The sequence below is a fragment of the Danio rerio genome, chromosome 14, assembly GCF_049306965.1.
Source record: "Danio rerio strain Tuebingen ecotype United States chromosome 14, GRCz12tu, whole genome shotgun sequence".
Lineage (NCBI taxonomy): Eukaryota > Metazoa > Chordata > Actinopteri > Cypriniformes > Danionidae > Danio > Danio rerio.
The window spans coordinates 21,919,879-21,926,669 of NC_133189.1; the positions used below are offsets into that span (position 1 = coordinate 21,919,879).

General features: G+C 35.0%; 1 long non-coding RNA gene across 2 annotated transcripts; it reads left to right on the forward strand.

Annotated features, from left to right (window-relative positions):
• The first annotated feature begins 392 nt into the window (after window positions 1–392).
• On the forward strand, window positions 393–4,750 carry LOC110438981 (uncharacterized). 2 transcript variants are annotated; one of them, XR_011009998.2, is made up of 6 exons: window positions 393–1,586; window positions 1,832–1,975; window positions 2,693–2,809; window positions 2,902–2,943; window positions 3,289–3,412; window positions 3,754–4,750. It is a non-coding gene; the product is annotated as an uncharacterized lncRNA (long non-coding RNA). The 2 variants fall into 2 exon arrangements; XR_012389682.1 differs by lacking the exons at window positions 393–1,586; window positions 3,289–3,412 and having other exon boundaries at window positions 1,923–1,975; window positions 3,754–3,892.
• The last annotated feature ends 2,041 nt before the right edge of the window (window positions 4,751–6,791 follow it).

The window sequence follows — 6,791 nt, forward strand, 5'->3', positions numbered from 1 at the left end:
GTCCTCCAATGGTTCAGATCTTACCTTGAAGGTAGAGGTTATCATGTCAGTATAGGTGACCATAGGTCGAGGTGGACACCCATGACGTGTGGAGTCCCACAAGGCTCGATTCTGGCACCTCTCCTGTTTAACCTTTACATGCTCCCTCTAAGCCAAATAATGAGAAAGAACCAAATCTCCTACCACAGCTATGCTGATGACACTCAGATCTACCTAGCCTTACTGCCTAATGACTACAGCCCCATTGACACCCTCTGCCAGTGCATTGATGAAATTAACAGTTGGATGTGCTAAAACTTTCTTCAGTTAAACAAAGAGAAAACTGAAGTCATTGCGTTTGGGAACAGAGATGAGGTTCTCAAGGTAAATGTGTACCAAATGACAAAAAATAAGGTCAAGAATCTTGGTGTGACTCTGGAGACAGATCTGAGTTTCAATAGTCATGTCAAAGCAGTTAGTAAATCAGCATACTATCATCTCAAAAACATTGCAAGAATCAGATGCTTTGTTTCTAGTGAAGATTTAGAAAAAAAAAAAAAAAAAACTTGTTCATGCTTTTATCAGCAGCAGGGTGGATTACTGTAATGGACTCCTCACTGGTCTTCCTAAAAAGACAGTCAGAGAGTTGCAGCTCATCCAGAATGCTGCAGCCAGAATTCTGACCAGAACCAGAAAATCAGAGCACATCACACCTGTCCTCAGGTCTTTACACTGGCTGCCAGTTAAATTTAGACTAGATTTTAAAGTATTGTTACTGGTCTATAAATCACTAAATGGCCTAGGACCTAAATACATTACAGATATGCTCACTAAATACAAACCCAACAGATCACTCAGATCTTTAGGATCATATAAACTAGAAGTTCCAAGAGTTCAGTCAAAGCAGGGTTAATCAGCCTTCAGCCACTATGCCCCCCGCTGTTGGAATCAACTTCCAGAAATGATCAGATGTGCGCCAACATTAGGCACATTCAAATTGAGACTGAAAACACATCTGTTGAGCTGTGCCTTTACTGAATTAGCACTGTGCTGCATCCGACAGATTGCACTATTATGTTTTCCTCTTCTTCTTCATTCTTTTATCATATTTTACCTGTTTTTTTGTGTTTTTTTTACTCATTTTTATCATTTGTTTTTATTTTTATTTTACTTGTTTTTTTTATTCTTGTTTATGTAAAGCACTTTGAATTGCCACTGTGTATGAAATGTGCTATATAAATAAACGTGCCTTGCCTTGCTTATTACAAAACATATTATTTTTTAGCCTACACTGTTAGACATTTCTGTAAATTACACAGTTAATTACTGTATTTCACCCAGTGTAATACTGCAAATTCCTTTTACGGTAAATAACTGTATTTACCGTTGCATTATGGGAATTTAGTGTGACGTCGAACAACATATACAGCGATGTACTGTATTTGTAAAAATTCGTGTATTATACTGTATTTTCCACAACTGCTTCAACGCCACCTTGCGGCGATTCGACTATGCACCACATTTTGCCTGAGGACCCTGGAGCAATTCTGGAGGACAATTTATTAGTGTGCCTGAAGAACATACTGGATTTAACAAACTTTACTCTGGTAAGCTGAGGCAGTGTTTCATTTTACAGAATGTTTTGTGGACGAGAATAGAACAAAGTAAAGTATAAAGTTGGCTATTATTATTTTCTCTGGCTTGGCGTTATTTCGCCCATTTGAGAAATATATCATCTATTAAGATGTTACCTTTATTTAATTTATTACATTAACACTACTATTACTTTAAATAAGACTGTTTATGACTATTAGCCATTGTTCTCGTCATATCTTTTTATTTATTTACATAGGAACCGGTGTTGCAGCGGGTTTTGGTTTAGGAGGGAACCAGAGGTATGCAGACAGTTTTGGAGGACACTTATCACGAGACAACGGTCCGGCAGAGAGTGTTTTCCCCCAGAAGAATATGAATGAAAGACCATCAAATAATCCAGGTAAAAGCGCGTCTGTCTGTGCTGACAACACTCGACATTGATTTGAGCACCTCTATTAGCATATGTTTGCTCGGCAACATTGGCTGAAGCGATCTTAAAATGGTAATGTTAACTGTTAGCTAAACTGAGCTAAGTTTATACTGAATTGGACTCAAACTCATTTTAACGTGCAACGTTTAACTTATATTGATTTATACTTTATATATATTAGATGTTGTGAACTTATTTTTCTCTGGTTTAGAGTAACTTATATCGTTAGCTTGAGAAAATAACATCGCGACGTAACCTATAAGAACGTTAACGTAAATCTACAATATGCATAGAGGTAAAGTTGGTTTTATATTCGCACATTCGTTCATTTAGAAGACTCTTACGTTATACTGTTTACCATGTTACTTTGAATATTCGATCAGAATTAGCATGCCAGTATGACTTGAAATCAACATTAACACTGTTTATTTGACCGTGAGCATGTTGTACTTTGATAGTCGTTAGCTGCTAAAATGATTTCACTATTTAGAGTTTGCAAATAATACTTTTATGAAATTAAATTATTAAGGGGGAAGTCTGAATCTGCTAATATAAAACCAACTTTACCTCTATGCATTATGCTAATAACCACCTTTTTGCTATTTATTGTTTGCTAATTATTTTTTTATCACAACTCTTGACATTTGGTTTAACATAATTGTTACCATTATATTTTTTTCTGTTTAGATATGGCACTGGCACAGCAGCAGGTTTTGTCTGAAGAAACAAACAGCATTTCGGAGGAACATCTTGATCAGCACAGCCTTATGCTTAAAAAATAAGCAAGACCAGTAAGCAACCAAGGTAAACAAATAAAAAAAAAGTTGTGTGGAGGTTGTGGATTGTAGCATGGTATTCTTATCTGTATTTTTGGCTTTTTTATGGTCTCAATATAGAATACTGGGAGCCTGCCTGTGCAAACTGGACCTCATACAACAGTAAGTACTGTACATCTATTTGTTTCTCAATATAGTAACATTACTTTTAATACAAAATGTGTCACATGTTTAGTTGCTAGCTAAATAAAAAATCTTTTTCCCTTTTTTATTAAACCATTTAGTAGGGTTTTTTTTCATCTTTGTTTATAATATTTTTGAGCAGATTGAGGTCTGTCATGGGTCAGACATTTTAAAATACAATAATTAGTATTGGGATACATGCATTTGTCTATGTATTAAATGTCTTTTTCCCCATTTCATGTTGCCTAAATATTTTGTAATATTAAATAATAAATATTATTATATTAAATAAAATAATAAAAATTTTTGTATAAATAATTCCAGAGGATGAAACAAAATGCACATCAACAACCAGAGTGATCCAGAAGAAGGCAGGAGAAGTAGTGAATGACAACCATGAACAACAGTGTTATCCTTCTTTCACCAGCTAACTGAGAACTTGGATTAGGTGAGACACTCTCAATAGTTGTATCAGTATTCAGTCTGTTTTAGTTTATTAGGAATACATAAAACAAATAGTCTAATCTGTCCTGCTGTGAATCAACCCATCACAAATGCTACAATGTTTTTGTAAAACCTTGTTAGGGGAAAAAATAAACAGGACATTCTGGTTAGTTCTCTTTTAAACATGGTAGTGAGCAGGTTATGAGCAGGAGCCAGTTGCTCAGTACCAGCTGAAAACTAGCCCAACCTAGCTGCCATGCTTCAAAATAATTAACCAGTATATGATTTATTTTTTTTTATACAAGCTTCTTCTATGCTTATGTTAGTCTGTTTGTCCTTATCCAGAGTTCTTCATAATCCTGGACTGGGCCAAATCCTGACCAGATGCTGTGGTGGTCATGGAGGAGTGAATCCTAAAAGACACACGTGATCAATGAGTTTCCGCATTGATCCAATGGGCCAGCCTGACCACCCGCTGGTGAACTTTCAAGCCTCTGGTGCCTAGACTGCGGCCTTGCACAAGTTTGGCTAGAGGAGAACTGGTCGTGCCCAACTGAGCCTGGTATCTCTCAAGGGCTTTTATTCTACACTTTCGTCAGTTGGTGAAGTTTCTTCCATGCCACTGTCGCCACTGGATCGCTTGGCTACGATTGGTGGATCGGTGGATTTGCTCTTCAGTGTTTGGACTTTCAGCAGTGACATTTACTGCTTCAATTCTGAAAACTGGACTGAAGCAGCTTCAATTTACAAGAACTTCTATGTTAAGCTGCTTTGACATCATTGATCTACATTGTAAAAGTGCAATAGAAATAAAGATGAACTGCATTTGAATATGTGAATTCAGACCTTGTTGAGCATTTGACACCAGAATTAGTAATATTTTAAAGTTGTGTTGTTTCTGAGTCGGCTAATAGTTACAAATATTTATTTTTCCAACAATATGCAATTCAGAAGTTTAAATTTTTATTGTACATGTATGTTCTAGTGCTTTGTGTGATTTATTTATTTTTAATGTGTTGATTTTATTGCTTAATGTAATTGTCACACATTTTCCTTAAATGCTTTAAGCATTATTAATGTTTTAAAGAATGGAATATTTTGTAATTGTGTCTGGTTTAATGTCAGTAGTACTTAGTACAATTGTTTTTTTTTTTTCTCAACAATATGCAGGTCAGACACTTAAATTAGATTTGTACATGTATGTTAATGTGCTTTTTCATTTTCAATGTTTTTTTTCTTAAAATAAAATATTTTGAATGATTGAAATGTAATGTTTTTACACATTTTTAAGCTTGTTTTAAGCATCTCCAATGTTTTAAATAAAGAGTGTTTATTTTGTTAATATTTTGTAATTGTGTCTTTTTTAGGTCTATAGTATTAAAATAATATTAATAAAATAATATTATAAAATATTTAGGACAAAATTAAAAGGTTTACAGTAGCTAACTGTTAACTTAGGTTTTTACAGTAGTTAACCATTTTCAGACACTACAGTAACATGCTGTAAACGGATTTACAGTTGTATACTGTAAATCTAAAATACAGTAACTTACTGGCAACAGTGTTGCCAGTAAGTTACTGTAAAAACCCTTTGAAATGTCTAACAGTGTACATAAATATAAAAAACATACTTTCATGCCTTCTTCATCTCAAATGGCTTTTTTAGTTTATTCATAACAATTTGCTTTTGTGTAATGTTATTATTATTAGCAATATTATTTATTATATGCATATTTATATTTGTTTTATTAAAAACAAGCTTAGATATGCCCACCAGTCAGGTTTTAGACCATATAGGGCAGCATGTGTATTTGGATAAAACTCAGTTTTTTGACCACACTGTGGTATTACTGTTCATTCATTTGTTTGCTGGAAATATTAGCGCTTAAAAAAATGAAATTATTCATTTATAGGGTATGGATATCTTTGTATACAAGAAGTTTCCCTATCCACAAGTGTAAATGTGAAAGTAAATAATGAGGAGGCTCATCTCTCACTTTCACACTGCAGATGCTCTGTTTAAAAGTTTTCTTGCTAGGGAAACAGTCTTTTTTCCACTTCAAAGTCCGTCATGTAAAAAGAAAATGTGCTATGGCGCAACTGACTCAGAGATTGGGTCACATTTACCTACTCATGCAAGTGGGTTACATACTGTCTGGTGGGTTTATGGTAGGTTTAATATGGGACAAAACTAAATCGTACACTAGCAGTGTTTCCATAAGATAAAAAAAATTTTAAACTGAAAATATGACTAGAAATGAGTCTGTTTCCCCAAAATTTCCATATATCGCAGTTTTTTTTTTTTTTTTTTACACTTGCATAAGCTGACTTTCTTCCAGTTTTAAAAATGAATATTAGCTTGCAAGGAAACAGTTGCATGCCACATGTTTTAGAGCTGAATGATTTGTAAAGAACCATTTCCCCACTGACCCTATGTTGTGAAAATCACCAAATGACATTTTTAAATTGGATTCAAATGTTCACAGACTTCGCTCTACCCACAAAAGATTTTAAACAGGCATATTATGTTGAACTCTAATGATATGCAAAATGAAATAATGATTAAACATGGCTGCGGTTAAAATGACAGAATACAGTAGAGCGTGACTGCTGCTTCAGAGCCAGTGTTTCTCATTCTACCTTCCCACAGACACTCTTATCCTACTCAATCTATCATATCCTTTGTGAAACAAGGCTGTGAAAGATAGTGCTTTGGATATAGAGAAATAAGGAGAGAATGGCCCCACTGTCAGAGCACCTGTCACTCCAATGATATCTCTTGCCAGCTGGCGTTGAAACGGCCCGTTGAGTCTGTATGCCTAGAAGCCGGGCTGATACGGCTTGCATCTGGAAATTAACTGCACTCAACACAACGGAAACATCAGAACTTTCTTTTTAGCATGAGGCTTTTTCATTATGTACTTTTTGGTGTGCTTTAGGATAAGTTCATAGGCTCGTGGGTAATAACTTTTGTTAATGTTCATCCATTTTGAAGTTCATTTAAAATGTATGTTGTTCTCATCCTGATGCGAGTTTGGTGAAATAATTGAAATTCATCCGTCTAATATTGTGTGGCTTGACCTGTCAAATTCATTTATTAGTCTTCTCAGATTTCTAGTGCTTTGCGATTTGCTATATTCAGTTACACAGTTTACGTTATGAAATTATCATTCAGGGCAGTGATGACATTGTTAAATCAAAACCCGATCACCATGTTCAGTTCCCACCAAAGGAGCATAAGAAGGAAGCATTTGGCTCTCACCCTGAAAGTGCCGTTCACCAGCTGGTTTGGGATATTGCATGAAAGGTTGCCAGATCTTCAACCACTCTGAATTTATTATGAAGAGGAGGGTGGGAAAGTTGTGCCAATATGTTCTATTGTC